Below are 16,868 nucleotides of genomic sequence, written 5' to 3'. Positions count from 1 at the left end.
TCAGCTTGACAACGAACAATACAGACAACGTCTTCAGGACACCCCCTGCGAACATTCCAGGACCCCACGAGTCTTCTTAAAACACTTTCAACTTGACACCGAATCCATTCTGTTTATTTAAGAACATTTCAGAACAGCCGTGTTGTCCGCAGAAAAATCGAACACAACAAAAGTGTCTAGCACATAAAGAAAACAGAATATTGAACCTATCTCATACTCCCCCACCCTCCCCAAACACTCTTACACACCAACACACTCCACTAAATACAATTTTTAATCCAAGTTTCACCGCGCTGTCCGCGGTCGTCCGCGAATGCAAGATGGCGGGCGCCACAGAAAATCTGACGCGCTTCGTGCATCACGCCGTCCAATCAGCGAACACGTCGCATGTCCGCGGATATCACGCAGGCCACTCGGCCAATCAGGGCACTGTCCGCGGAGCGAACCGGGAAGTCCGTCCGCGGAGCGAACGGAGATATAACTAATTTTTTTTCCTTACATTTTGGTCATTTTAAAAAAAAAACTGGACGGATTTACACCAAATTTGCAAAAGCACGCTTTCGGGACCAAGCCCCCGCTCCTGCCACAAATTTGGTGTAAATCCGTCCAGCGGTTTGGGCTGTAGGCGTGTGCAAAGTTTTTTCCCATTATGTTTATGGGAAAAAACAAAAGTTTTGGGACCCCCCTATAACTTTGCCCCCCCTGGACCAATCCTCTCCAAACTTTGCAAAAAAGTTCAGAGTGGGCTATATACTTTCTTCGCAAAGTTTGGTGTGGTGAGGATTCGTCCAGAGGGAGCAAAGTTATAAGCCACCCAAAAAATGCTCTTCCTATGGAAACACCAACTTAACCATAACCATAACCATAACTACATGGACGCTACTGCGTCCATGTAATATATATGTATATTCAGTGAAAAAAGTTTGTCAAGGGACGCTGTTATTAGGTTGCTCTAATAGAAACCTATACAATTCAGTGAAACATGTTTGTTAAAGGGACGTTATGGTTACAAATCAAACCGAAAACCCCCAGAAATTCACCAGTTATCGTAAACTAAGCAGCCATAACTCATGCCACCACTGTGCACTGCTAAGATTAACACGCAGGACATCAAAGATGACCCCAAAAATGGTATTGATGACATCACTGATGACATCACATATGAAATAAATATTGATGAAAAGTTCTTACAAGGGGTTGTGTTTACAATGTCGGTAACAAGATGCCAGGTGTGATCAGGGGGAGACCTATCATTAAGTAATTAATGTCCTAAATAATGTACTCATCTAAACAAAACATTATATTGGAGTATTGTTGTTGATACAGGAACCTAATCATACATACACATAGGCAATGGCTGCAGCATGCACCGCACAAACACAATGGCCCTCATCATGACCCTGTCGGTCCGGAAAGAAGGGTGGTGGTAAAACCGCTGCCACCGTTCTTTCCGGACCAGCTGATTGAGAGTCCTGCAGGCGGGAGGTGTCACTCCCGCCAGGTCTGACCTGGCGGGTTTAATATCACCCGCCTGCAGGCGGACATGGAAACACTGGCTCTGTCAAAGACGGACCCGGTGTTTCCATGGTCCCCATCCCACCAGCTACCTTGCAAGCCGTGAAAGAGGCTGTTGATCCATGTCTTTCCAAGACAACAGTAATGTGTATATACTGCAACATGCCACTCTGCAGGGGGAGCAGTTTTGAAGTGCCTACAAGGCTGTAATAATGAGAAACACTGCCCCCTACCTTATATTTAATGCATACCCAAAATCTTCCCCTGTCCACCTGCCCCTCCACATTGATGGTTGGTACCCCTTCCTTTATTTCCCTCCCCCACCTTACTTCCTGGCCTCTCCTGCAACCATCTTTCACAGTTAAAAAAGAGAACTATAAGAAAATCTTATAGACTCAGTCTACTGTACATTTTTCAGTAAAGTATTTAGACTCCATAAGATTCTCCAACATTTCTATTAGCATGTTATACTATGCTAATGGGAATAATGGACAATTGTATACTAGAGAAAAAGAGAAAAGCACAGAAACAATTTCCTCTGCCAAATACTACTCTCTAGCATACAATAAGAACCATAATCCATGGACCTTCATGACTGTCCGTGATCTCCGCAGTCCCCTTTCCAGGGCATACATCATTAAAAGATCTGGATTGCACATGTACACCATCGCACAGGACAGCCCTTTTTACTTTTATGTTTGTAACACTCCCTCTTTGCCTGCTTTAGAACAGTCACACATCCATCCACCAATCACTTCCAAAAACTCTACATATAACCCTATCAACACATTAAACTTTCACACACCAACTGCCACTTAACAATGTTCTAGAACTCTTTTGCATCTGCATTTCGCTTACTTATACAATTCAATTCTAGATACTGCTGCTATAAATGCACATATGCATTGTGCAGTAAAAGAAGTGCATGAATGGAAGGGGGATTAGGGATGGACAAGTGCTGACAGGAGCCCAGAAGGAAAGGCCCAAGGGATGCCAAAGTGGGAGGTCACTGGCTAACTGCTGGGGCAGAGGAGTCCCATGGGTAGGGTACACAGCCACCAGGCAGTACACCCGCAAGGGCAGTGCTAAAGAGGCGAGGTGTGCCGGTGTCGACCAGATATACGGCCTGGAACCAGTGAGGTTCATGAGGGACCAGGTCACCAGTCTCAGTGGCAGTGGTATGAGTTAGCAGGGAAGGGATTGAGGTAAACAGGAAGAGAAAAACTGAGTTTTGAAACGTTTCCAGGACTTAAGGATGTCCAGCTCAAGTCTGAGAGAAGCCAGAAGGCTGTTCCAAAGAGAGGCACTGGCCGGAGAGAGAGAGATGCCTCCCGCTCTCTGTTTTTGAAAAGCGTTTGACAAGAAGAAAATTGAAGTTAGAGGAGCGTAGAGCACTGGCAGGGGAGTATTTAGGGAGACAAAGTTGGAGATAGCGTAGTCTCAGGCCCCAGAAAGCTTTGTCAATGATACAGAGGATCTTGAGTTTCATCCTTGCAGCCACCATGAGCCAATGTACACATTTTAGGGCTGCAGTGATAAGATCCGTGGGCTTGAGCACTATTCTAGATTAGCCGAAGCGGACGTAGACAACAAAGGTTGAGGAAGTGGCTGCTGCAGTAGGCCAGCCTAGAGAGGACCAGGGCTCTAGAGACGTTGAGTTTCTGGGGTAAGGTGAGGAATGGTAGAATGCCTGCAAGGAGGTGAAGCTGAAATTGGGCCTTCTTTACACTCCAAAATGTAAGGAGTAATGGAGAGAGAGGACTCAAAGATGACCCCATGGTTTTTGGCCTCACAGGATGGTAAGAGCACAGGGTGCAAGGAGGGCAGTCAGAGGGTAGGAGGAAAACAAAACACAGGCGTCCCAATAAGAAGGATCTCCATCTTACTTGCATTGAGACAGAGATTGTTAGCCGCACACAATGCCTGGATGGCGGTAAGACAATCAGGGATAAAAGACGAGGAGAAGAAATTGGTAGAGAGAAGTTTCAAGGAAAGCTGTATGTCATCAACATAAGGTCATGCGGTTGGAGCTTAATGGAACGGTGGTTCTCTGCACTAGCAGGTTTGTCCATGAATTGTGGATATTAGTCTGGTTGATGTTATGTCTCCATCTGCCTGTATGAGGGGTTCCAAAGGGATAGAGCTCCTGCAGTCCCAGTTCTGGCAATGCATGGTTTATTCTGGGGATTGGTACCCTGTTGTACGCTGGTGCTAGATCAGGTATTCACCTGTTTTTATTATAAGTGCTCTGATTCATTCTTCAATAATGGTTGAAACCATTTTAGGCTTTGATAAAAGAAGGTCTATATTATGCCAAATGGTCAATTGTACTTTATAGTTAGAAATATTTGTCACTTGTGTGACATGCATTCTGATGTACAATTTGTTCAGAATAAGGTCATAAGCTGCCAGCTTATGGTTTCAGTGCCGACACGTGTTTCAACCAAAGGTTTTTCTCAAGGCAAGAACATGGTTGTTTCTGTTCCCGTGTGGGTCTTGCTCAGGTGTGGATTGTATGTAGTTAGCTGGGTAGCATCCATGCCTGGCTGGGTTGAGGTAGCGCTGCTGGTCTCACAGGGATCGTCTTACTAGCGATGATCAACATAACACTGTAAATGAGAAGAGAAGAAGGAGATCAGGTGAGCCAGAGGGACGAGACAGATATTGAAGAGCCACAATGATAGGATAGAACCATAGGGCACGCTGCAGGCAGAGAGTGAGGTGGTGGAGTAGAAATGACCCAATTGCAGCTGTGAAGGGCAGTTGGTGAGGAAAATAGGTCATCCAGTCCAGTGCCTGGTCTGTGATGCCAAAGGTAGCATGTAACCGTTTCATGAGGATAGACTGGTTGACTGTATCAAAGGTGGAGGAGACATCAAGGAGCACTATCCTCAATTGCAATTGTAGTACGATCATAAATACCATATGCACTTCAACTTTATCACTCCACCATATTACAAATATGGAATACCTCCCCTTAGCCCCCATAGCAGGCCTCCAGATAAGCGTTGTACTGGGACTCTTTACCATTACAATTATATAAATATGGCACCTTGTATCTTTCGATGTGTACATTTACGCACTGATTGATTGGAGTGTGCAGTGCAAATATTAAGTGACTTGATGGAAACCAGAACACCACTTTTGATTCTTATCTGGATGGATGCAATTGCAGGCCATGTGGGAGAAGTTCAGACATTTATCTCTGTACTGCACGCACTGAGCCTGTCAGAAATAGCACACAGTGAGAATGGAATGGTTCCTTTCTGTTCAACTTCTGCTATGTTTTGGGTCTGTAGATGTTCATGGAAAATGATACATTCATATTTATGTTCTTAGAATTTTAGGAACATACCAGTAATCATACATGTAATATGAAAAATGTAGTACAATTGGGAAGTATTCTTTTAACAAATAAATTATGCTCTTTAGTGATGATTGCTTGCATTGCACTAAAGTATTTTTCAGAGTATCTGTGTTGTGTGCATTTCTCATCAATGATAATGACAATGATGTGTTATTTATTTTATAGGGCTTTCGCCAAAGCACTGTACATAGAACATATTTACATACAATTATCATCCAACCGAAGTTGATACTCGTTTATGGACCTCAGAGGGATGAAAAGCTGAGTTGGCCTTGCCGAGATTCGTACCTGCGACCTGCAGATCACTCGAACATCTCAGCGAGTGCCCAACCTGCTGAGATATATTACCCATTTATGATATTGATATTGATATTTTATTTATATCGCGCTCGTACACAAGTGTTTCAGAGCGCATCTATGTGGTATGTTCTTAAATATTAATTTGTGAGAGAAGATTTTTCACAAATGTAATTACTTGTTTGAAGCCAGATATCTTTGCTACACAACTATTTTAGTTGTGTTCCATTCATTTTCAAGTTCAGTAATGTTCTGGTTGCCTTTCACATACTATTTACACTATTGCTAAGGCAAATTATTTTTACTCTTGCAATTTAATTTATACTCTAATTATTAAAACAGTGTAACATTACTGCCACCTCAAAACCTTATCTGGGTCATGGATGAGAATATAATGTTTAGTTTAAAAGTCCATTAAACCTTAACATGCAGTGAAGTTGTAAATGGTACTATATATGGTCAGCGGCATGGGTGAGTGGTTGTCATTACAGCAATTATAGTGGTCAAAGCCTCTTTCAAATCTTCAAAACGACACTTATAACTATTCCTATGAGGCAGAGGATCTCACCGGCTGCCTTGCATGCCACACAGTACGCTGTTATCCCTTACCTTTTGAAAGTCACAATACTCTGTTGTACTGTTACATACCACTCTACAGGGGAGAGCACTTTCATAGTGCTTTCGAGGACATGGTCGCGGAGCACGAAAAACGCTGCCAGCTACCTTCGCTTTAAGGCACCACAAACATCTTCCCTGTGTCCACTCGCCCCTTCATATCTGTGGTTGGTGCCCCTTCCCTCGCTTTCCTCCCTTTCCTCGCCCACCTTCCCTCCTCACCTCTCCTTAAAAAAAAACATCCCCCAGAAGTACAAAAGCCAGAAATACAACAACAAAAAGGTTCCTTTAGGACTCACCTTTGACAGTTAAAAAATAGAACTAAAAATAAAAATCACAGGACCTTTTGCAGTCTGCACAGTCCTCAGACAGTACGAAAGTCTGTGGACATCTGGAAAATTCGAGCCATTTGGGTTATTTGGGGGCCGAAACAGGGTATGGAAAAGGTAGAGGGGGTGGGGAAAAAGTTCACATAGAGGTGTTGGTTAGTGATAGGTGAATATCCTTCACAGTTTCCATGTTATTTGTTAAATATCCTTCACCTATTGTTAACCAACACCTCTATAAACACACAATAGAGGTCAACACATAACACGGAAACTGTGAAGGATATTCACCTATTGCTAACCAACACCTCCATGTGAACTTTTTCCCCACCCCCTCTACCTTTTCCATACCCTGTTTCGGCCCCCAAATAACCCAAAATCTGTTTTCCAGAATTTTTCTTCACTGCACTATCTGCGGACAGTGGCGGCTGTCCGCGGATCCAACATGGCAACCATTGCAGAAAATATGACGCAACTTGCGTTTTTGAACATCCACTCAGCGGGTGTGTACGATGTCCGCGGACGTCACACAAGACCCTGATGGTCCAGAGGTATCCGGGGACCCCGAATCAGGAACTGAGTCAGCAGACTGGACCCAGATATCACTCCTTTTTTAATCTTCTTTTTGGCCATTTTTAAGCAAAGTTTTTTTCCGTTGCATCTATGAGGATTTTAACAAATTGTAGGTCCCCCACTAAAGCTTTGTTCCCCTCCCCCCCAAATCAGACAAAACTGCATCGAACTTGTAAAATCATTCTGAGGGGGCTATATACTTTATTTGCAGAGTTTGGTGAGGATTCATCTGGGAAGGGGGGGCAAAGTTATAAGCCACCAAAAAAGTGCTCTTTCTAAGTGTTGAGCAACTTAACCATAACTACAGGGCCACTTCCGCAGGCCCTGTAATATATATGGAAACAATAGGATTTTGAAGTCTGTCTTGTGCTGACCCCATTCCCTTTCTTCGGCTCCACCAGTTGGCCATTAATGGCCATGTAAGCCCGCAAACCTGGCCATTAACACTAAAAGGACCAGCAGGTAGTGGCACCTCCAGGAAGTTCAGGGCCATGTCAGGGGGTTAGGATACTGAAACTAGTTTGTCCATCAACTGTTGAACACACTCTGGCCATGTCCTTAACTATTTTTAGTGCCCTCACCCTGGATCAATATTGCTAAAATCAGATGCACATACATCAGTGACGTAGAATGACAGGCATCCAGCTGAAAATAAATGGAAATAGACGACTTGTTCTAGTGGATTGATGCAACCAAGAAAATGCTAAAGCGAGCGCAGGGTTTTAATACAAATTCAAATACTTCCGTGCCTCAGGAACAGAATTAGGACAGATCAATGCTTCAACCAAAGCTGGTTGCTACCGATTCACAGACAAAGTCTATCCAGATACCTGAGGGTGAAACAGCAATATCCCGGACAATCAACCAATACTCCCTAAATTCAAGACACTAGCTGCCAAATCTCTCTGAAGTGGATATGCCTGGGTACATTTCTGGGCGTCTTGAGTTTAGCAATGAGAAAAAATCAGTAATGATCCGCATCTCACAAGGGACAGTGAAAGGCCAGTGTTAGTCGTGTAAGCAGTGCACAGAGTAATTCAAAGAGTATTTGAAAGTGTATCTTCTATGACTTTCCCTGAACATTCTTCCTCAGTCTCACACTACCACACTTTCAAAATGTTTTCTTTGTTTTCTACCCTTCTACAAAGAATGTGAAATGCATTCCCATGTTTATCCTATACCCTGCCCCACGGAATTTGAAATGTGTTCTCGTGTTCCGCCATTGTATGTATAGACATTGCTGCATAGTAATTAAGCGATCGCATATTGCACAATTTAAGACAGCCACAGCCCTTTGCTGCAAAGCTTGGCAGCACTCACCCACAGTTATACGACATGCTGTTTACCTAACACCTAGTTTGGGTTTCGGCTGCATCGACCTGCCCTGTTTGTTGCACTCACCTTCTTTGCCAGTCTGCAAAAAAGAAATTGGTCTAATTGGAGACCTTAGCTTTATAGGCAGGTGGGGCAGAACTGAAGGTGAGACGGACTTGTTTTAACCAACAGAACAATTATGTTTCACAATAGCTAGAGCCGGGCCCTTTTAAAAATTGCTATTGCCAAATAGGGCACCTTCCCATTTTATTAGCGGTAGAAGAAAGGGGGTGAGTCACTCTGTGATTGGTCCACAAGACCAGGACATTACACGCAGATCACAGCAGCTGGTGCATGAGTCCACTAAGCTGCTTTATTACAATTCCTAACATGAAGTGAGTGATGCTTTAAGAGGAGTGTAGTTAAAGTTAACAGCAAACTTGAAGACCACTTGGTGATGGTCAATATGTGAGACAATTGTTAGGTAAGATTTTCATATTAATGATAAATCTTCCTGATCTGTGTCAACCCCAGAACATTTTGGTTTTACTGGTGGATTATTTTTCCTTATACCTCTGTGAGTGAGAACCTTTCCCCACACTCACAGAATCTTTTACTCTTTTTATGGGTGTCATTTTTAAGACTTTCCATAGTGTCTTTTAAGAGTTATCCTCTTGGACAACTTTTTGGCAATAAGTGCCTATTGTTGCTGGGTTGCACTAGGGGCTCCCCTTTCAACTTTCTCTGGTAACCTTGTGGGAACTACAGTTCCCAAGGGTAGAAAGGATCCCTTTTACAATTTCTTAGCTGAGACCAGCACCTCCCACCTTATGAGGAGTGTTGGGGAGATACTGAGTTTCCCCTTTCTCATTTTAAATGTAACATTTATGTCACAACCACAAACTTACATTTATTGGCTGGTGACAGTGAACCTTTTTATTAATTCGGTGCACCTTTACCGTGGGCTGTTTGCACCCCCCCGGTAAAGGCACCACGGGTCCTCATTTTACCAAAATGGCCCCTATCTTGTTTTTTCACCATTTTAGTACTCCTTGTCCTTTCTTGTTCCTTCCCCTGACATCCAGGGTGTGAAGTTCCTCTGTGTGGTTTTCATCTTCGGCGGGAGTCCTGTGGACTCCCCGCCCAAAGTCCAGAGTGTCTGTGAAGGCAGGAAGTGAGGGAGGAATCCAAAGCTCTGCAGCCCTTTGTCTTCCAGCCTGACTGCGAGATTCCAATTTAAACTGGGAGGCTGGCTGTCCCGCAGGGATTGCCAACCCCCGAAGTTTGAATGTTGCAAGGGTGTTTGATTGGCTGGGTTCCTGCATAAAAGTCTAATCCTGGAAGCTGAAGAGGTAGTCGACCACTGGAACCAAAATCGAAGAGGGAGATGAAGAATTTGCGGCTGAAACAATTTCCAGCAACCAGAAAGCCTGCTGTGTGCTGTGTAACTGGAGCCTGCTGTAGCCCTTCTTTCCAATCGACCTGGGGACTTCGAATACGTTTACCTCGACCCAGAGCCTGACGAGACCCACTAGGCGCAGGAAGACCTGCATGTTGAGCCATCCCACGCTGCGCTGCAACCTTGCAATACCCCAATAAATTCCAAATCTCGCTGGAACGTCATGGTTATCCTGCTGGATCTCTAGAGGCATGATTTCAGTCTGAAAAAGTCCCCTCACCAGAGAGCTGGAACTTGCAAACGACCAGCGATATTCTGTCTTCTTCTGTGCTCCTGAAAAAGGCGCCAAATCCACAAAACCGCATCCAGCCATGAGGAAAAACGTGCATGGAGCTTTCCCTGTGATCCTTGCTGCAGAAGTCCTTCCAGTGTCTTCTGTCTTCATGATGAGGTTTTTGGCTGCAGATCCTGAAGTCCTCCTGCTGCAAAATCTTCTTCTGTGTTGAGGTACTGTGCTGGCTTCGGTATATACTTACCTTAGGTCTCTTGTGATTCCTGTGTAGTTTTGGGGTGTCTTCTGTGATTGGGAGTCTTCTGATTCAGTGCACCGAGGACCCTGCTGGAATCCTCTTAGGATGTCTTCTGTGAAGCCCCTGGACCCTCAACTAGCTCTAAAGTAAAGCACTTACTTGTTCTAACAGTTTTCCTTAGGAACTCTGACATTTGCTACTTAAGAACCTATCCTGACCTGCCTGTTGGACACTAGACCCTAGTGGCCCCCTTCTGCCACTGAGAACACTCATGCAGCAAGAATACGGGAAAGACTTCCAAGGATTGGTCCCTTTGCCTAGAAAAAAGAATAAGTGTTTAAAAGTGACTTACTTGCAAAAGAAGTTGGTTGGTAAATGTAACTCTGTGAGTGAACAGTTACTATAGTTATTACTTACCTTAGAAATGTTCTGCCGTTCTGAAAAGTATATATAAGGTTGTTTTACTTTCCTTAGAAACTGTTTCGCCATTCTAACAGAAAGTAGATGTAAGGGTATATTACTCACCTGTGGTTTGGTTGTGCCTCTTCCCAAAAGTAATGCTGGTGGTTTCACTTTACTATTCCTGTTAGTTGCTATTAGACTGTCCAGAATAGGTCTGCCTTCGGTTTTAACTATCTAGAATACCATTGAGTCATTCATAAAGAGTAAAACTGGGTTTTGCTTTCCCTGGTCTGTTTTAGACTGATACAAAAAGAGTCTTAGGTTTACACTTGCCTTTAAGTGGCTGATAGCTCCTGCAAAAGGTGTATAGGTTTTACTTACCTTGAACATATCTGTGTTAACCTAAAATAAGTTAGAATTATCGCTTCCTTTAGTCCGTGAACAGAAACGCAACTGTAATAGAATATTACACCCCGAGGTCCAACTTCACTAGAATAACTGGGGGTCATTACAAGTTTGCCGGTCCGGGAACTATGGTACCGGTAAGCTTGCCGGTACTGTACTTCCCGGACCGGAAAACTATGAGTTCTGCTCGCAGGTGTCATTATGGCCACCAGGTCTATTCTGGCGGCCGTACCGGCACCCGCTAGCAGAGCATGTTGTGTGCACCGGCACCATTCTCAATGGTGCAGGTGCAGCCAACCTCTCCATTCCCATTGAGCCCTATGGGAATGGGGAGCATTTAATTCCGGCGCCCGTGAATGGGCAAATGCTGGGTCTGGCAGGGCCGTAATGGCCCGGTAATTGTCCATTAGCGGGCGCCAGATTTTTTCACAAGTCTGGCGGCCTGCCGGTTTTACCGGCAAGGCTACCACCAAACTTATAATGAAGCCCACTGTGTTATCCTGAATCAGAGTTAAAGGTGTTTTACTTTTCCTAGAATAAAGTATATTGTCCAGTTGGTTACTATGTGATTTCTTTCTGATCGTCACAGTGCAACTGCTAGGGTCTACTACCCTTACATTACTGAAAGTAATCTAAAAAGTAACTATTAGTTTGACTTCCCTAGAACTCCTGTTAGGTGTTCCAAATCAGGTTACATGCTTTGTTCTGTGTACCAGCAAGCATAGTTTTGTGTTTTTCTATAATGTGTTTATATGATCTGTGATAGTACTTCCCCCGAAGATGTATCTCTGCCTACTTTTATTTAAATAAACCATTTATTTTTACAATACATTGGGCCTGATTACGAGTAGGACGGTAAGGGATACGGGGCACCGTTAAGGAGACTGGTGCCGGTAATCCCTTACCGTCCTACTATGAGTTCCCTTAGCGTGTCCCTCCTTCAATGCCTGGTTTTACCAGGCGTTATGGACGGGACCCACTAAGGGACTTCAGAGCTAATAACGGTACCGCAAATTGCGGTACCGTTATTAGCTACTTCCCCATTCCCATTGAGCCCTATGGGGGCTGAAATGGGAATGGGGAATGTTTTTTTCAATGGGGACTTACCTGTCCCGCAAAGGTCGGACTACACTGGTAAGTCCCCATTGAACGAGACTGGTGCCGGTACCGTTATTGGAGGCAGTCATGGCGCAAATAGCGCCATGACTGCCTCCAATCTCGGAATGAGGCCCATAGTGTTTCTGTGTTTCTTTGGACCATTTGTATTACAATTTCATTGTACTGATTCTACAGCCCTCTCTACCTGCTAAGATAATCCTAGCTGCTCTGTCTACGCTAAACTGAACTCAGGTGGTACAGCCATACATGAAGAGTGTAGTCTTGGACTGCCTCCTTTGAATGGTTTTGCTAAACCCTTAGTTGGACTTCAGAAACACTGTTCTAACACTGTTGGCATGCGCTGGGATAAATGTGGATTGCATTACATTCATTATTGAGATACTTTGTGTCCAAAGGAAACTATCCAGTAGGTTTGCTTTAGCTAAAGTGAGGTGTATTTATTCTATTTAACACAGGAAGCAACACCATGGCCTGCTTTAAGCCTGAGGGCTAGTATTATGTTACAATAGAAAGATTGTTAACAATGTGTAAAGAGGAGGGCCTCAATTGTAATGGAAGTAAGTTTGATTTAATACAAAGGTTGTGGGACTTTAAGAATGTCTCCAGAGAACCTATGTCCACTCCTAACAATATTGGTGAGAGCGAGGATGATGAGGTTTCAGACAGCTGTCCAAACTCCTCTGAGGAGGAATATGAGGGTTCTGATTGAAAGATTAAAAGAAATATCGAGGCTTAATACCACTTAATAGAAATATGCCAGCCACTAGTACAATGGTACAAGTACACTTTTATTTCACAGAACAGCTGTCTGGTCTCTCAACACCTTATAATGTGTGGTAGCGGACACAGTGAGATGATAGAGTGCTGGACATTACAAAGACACAGGTTTATATACAATTTTCCACAATCCCGGTTACATCGTCCAGTCCTTCTTCGTGTTATCCATTCACTAGGGTTTGTAGCCAGTTCACATAACTAATACAGATTCAAACAACTCTACATTGTTTAATGTTTTCCTCAAACACTAGACATGTTTTTCTGCACATAAGACACAATGGTAACATTCTTTACTTTACTCATTCGTGTTTGTTTATCGTTTGGTCTTGAGTTTGAAGTCAGCTTAGTTTCAAGGAGCGAAAACAAAGATTTCTGCAAAAGCACATGTTCAGCTATTCAACATTCTGTTTCTCTATTTGAACTGGAAAGACTATGTTGGTCCAGACGGCATCTAAATTACTGATCAAATACGGCTCTTGTTTAGCACCAGGGTTTCTTAGTGCAGGACAAACAATCCACATTAGCAGCTTCAGCGTATTTATCTACGTTGACATAGTACAAAGTTCATTTTGCTCTACTGGAGCCAAAAACACAAATTCTTACATGGGACGGAAAGCAGGAGTTAATCAAAATGGCGGATAATTTAAGATGGTGGCGTAGTCAGCCTGTTCTCATGTTCATTCAAATGCAATTTACACTACGATGCAAATGCGCTTAGGGCAAGGTTTAATATCAGGCAGAATTATGTGAATTATACTTTTACAAACCCTCTTTTTGGCCTAAACCAAGAGCATTACTCAAACATTTGCATAATTCGAAGACCATGTATCATCGTCAGAATATCCTGAATCGTTATCCTCAAAAACATTGATCGCCATCAACTCCTTTATGGCGATATCCTGCATTATCAAGGATTTAGTAGCTTTTTCAGGCATATGTATCTTAGGTCCTAATTTACCTATTGCTTATGCACAACTTCCTCCTATCATAGAACAAATGACAGGCAGACATTGTATACAACAACAGCAAAATAGTACAATGCCAAGGATCACCATTAGAACTACACATTTTGTCCAGTCCCAAGATAGCAACAAGTCCCAGAACCATGTACCAATATCCCAGTTTCCCTCTGGAACATGTACTTCAGTAATTAAGACATGTAATTTCCTAACTGCCTTAAATATGGTGGGGGAGGAATCAGGTACAAAGACACAACATGCAGATCCCACCATTTTGCATACCCCACCACACTCAGCTAGAATGATGTCTAGCACCATCCCATTATGGAGAGCCACTAGTCTAAAAGCCTTTTGCTCTAACGTCATGTTATACAAGATGTCAGTGGTCTCATTGATTGTTTTCTCCAAAACCCTTGCCAATTTTCTAATATGTTGGGAGTTTATTATCTGTCCCCAGAATGGCACAAAGGATTTGGCAACGTCACCCAGAATTTGTGAAGGAGTGTCACCATCCTCCTTCCGCCTGGGATGTGATTTTGATACTTCAGCAGTAGTGGCGACATATATTCCTGGTAACAATATACCCAACAAGTACCTTCTCAGTCTTTGGGTAATCACGGATATGCCTCATTACCACAAAGTAAACAGGATCTCCTAATCTCCTACATACAAAGGTCTATCCTCACTGGTTAATATAGCAGTATTCATACAACCCTCAAATGTACCCATTCGTTGGGAACCTTCTCTTTGTATGCAGAATGGAACAGAGTTTGGACTATGGTTGATGGTATGGGAAGGAGGCATGGCATCCCTATTACCTACAGGAGCCATTTTGAAGGTAATCATTGATTGGAAAGGTCTAGAGAGTCTGTCAGAAGGCCTAATAGAAGCAACATTTAGCTTGCTCCTATTTGCAAACAAAGAACATTCTAAAGGTGTTAAGAATCGTTTTTCAAATTCGTTGAGATTAGTTCCATCAAAATTCCCAGTGACACTATCGTTCCACCAGCAAAAGAATAATGCCCTAAGCGAAGCATAACATGCAGTAGTTATAGGAAGAGGATGTCTATACCAACCCAGTCCCTTTAGCCCCATGTTGTGGCAGATGTGAACATACCCAGCAATTGGTCTGATTTAAAATGGCATGGGTTGCATTCATGATCATTAAGAGAGTGTCGTTATGATAACCCCCTCTATGTTGGAGGTCTCGAGGACGTACAGTGTGAAAAGGCCCATAAGGTGGAGACACAGTGGAGATACTTGCAGTTGGCAATAATACATCAAGCTGATGTGCATTTTCCAGATACCAAAACCCAAATGTCAATGCAATTATAATACAAGCTGTTATTGTGAACAGTATCCATTTGGTCCTAAGGGACCATGACTCTCAATGAACAGATTAATTATCAACAAAACGATCAAGATCCTTTTTAGTATGAGTGGCATCTAAAATAGGCATAGTTTCTCAGTGTCCGTTAAGAAGCCTCACTGTTAGGATCTTTTAGTTCTCCGTGGATGGCACTTGACCACGTGGCATATCTTGATTGAAGGTAACTTTGCCGGTCCTTGCCTCCTAGTTTATGCAGCAGAGGAATGACGAGGGACTGGCTCAACGGTGGTTTCTTGTGGCTTTCTTGTGGGCACAGCCTAGCTGTACTTTCCTATCCTATTTACATTAATGTAATGTCAGCAAACTCTAAATCTAAATCCGGTTCCGTGGTCGCAGATCGAAACTTACAACTCCAGGTACGGAATGATCGGTAAACAAAGCGTCAATGTTTCCTGAAGAAGATGAAGAAGCAGAGACAAGATTGATTGATGGTGAAGAAGAAAATAAAGAAGCAGCAATCTCCCCAGTCCCCACGGGCTCAGGAAAGACTTTCAAAGATGCACCAACAATCTCCCCAGGCCCCACAGGCTCAGGAAGGACTTTCTTGACATCCTCAGTGTCGATCAAAGCAGGCTTGTTGTGAGCATCATGTAAGTGATTTCAATCCGGTACTTCACCTAAGTCAATGCCTAGTGTGTAATGCACAACTGAAATCCTTATTTATTTGTGTCTAAAAGTTCTTTTATTCTGAACGATGTACCACCTATATCATGCCTCTCCCTTGGAGCCCCCCCGGTCACACTGAACCAGGAATCAGGCCGGTTTGCAAAGTTAAAATATGTATTTATGTAGTTCACAATATAATCACACTATGTTTAATGGGTATACAATAATCACCAATGGGGTGATGGCACACTAAGCAATCTCTTCAATCATAAGGAGTAATAGTAAGCCAAAACAATGCAGCACAGAAATAATACTTTTGTGGTTGTGTGTTCAAATCAAATAGCAATGTGGTTACTATTTCCCCCTGCAATATAAAGAGATAGAAGGAGAGAGAGAAGGTATTCAGGAATGCATCATTCTACAAAATTTAAATCCAAATTTACCCCCAGGAAACAAAAATAGAGAAACAGAAATGATTGGCAAACTGTCAAAATGGTTTTAAAGTTATCTCGGAATGAATTGGGTAAAACACTAAACATGGGCTAAATTGCTGAAATTGTTTAAATTCTAATGGGAGCCGCTTTATATAGTTGCAGACAAATACTAGCAATGATTTGACACTAATTTGCAATGTGAAAACTTAAAACTGAGGTCGGATGCAATGAAAAGTTGTTTTACACGTGATAGAAATTTCCTAAAACAAAATTTGCGGCAAACTTTTCTGTGCGCGGTAATCACGATTGCGGGAGAACTATATGGATTTGAGATGCGGTTTTTCTGAGATAGGCGCAAGAAAGGGAAAAACAGGGAAACGCTTTTAAAAGACAAATGGGACTTCTTATAATAGGGGATGACTATGAAGAAGCAAATACCACACGGAAGCACAGCCACTGGATCAGGGTGACCGCCTTGCCGAGGAGCTTGCCTTCTTCAGATGCAATATATCAGCGCAAATATCTTTTTAACAATACTAGTACAGAAGGAAGATTGTAGGGATAAGGTAGAGAGTTCAGGCAATTCAAAAAGATTTCTAACAATGCAGGTTCTGAAGACAAGATAGGATGGATTTGGATAGGGATAGACTATGGATAGTACATATGCTAGTGACACAGTCCTATTCTATGGATACTCACTTTATATGTTTGAACAGAACCGTCAGGAATTCTGCTCAGGGATTCTGGTCAGAAATTCTGCTGGGCACACCAGACTGGACAGCAAGGCGCTCTGGTCTGCACGGCACAGCACGACTGGACTGGGTCTGCAATGGCTCTCTG

Source organism: Ambystoma mexicanum, chromosome 2q (assembly GCF_040938575.1).
Source record: "Ambystoma mexicanum isolate Mex_15411 chromosome 2q, UKY_AmexF1_1, whole genome shotgun sequence".
NCBI classification, from domain to species: domain Eukaryota; kingdom Metazoa; phylum Chordata; class Amphibia; order Caudata; family Ambystomatidae; genus Ambystoma; species Ambystoma mexicanum.
Note: the sequence above shows the minus strand (reverse complement) of the source record.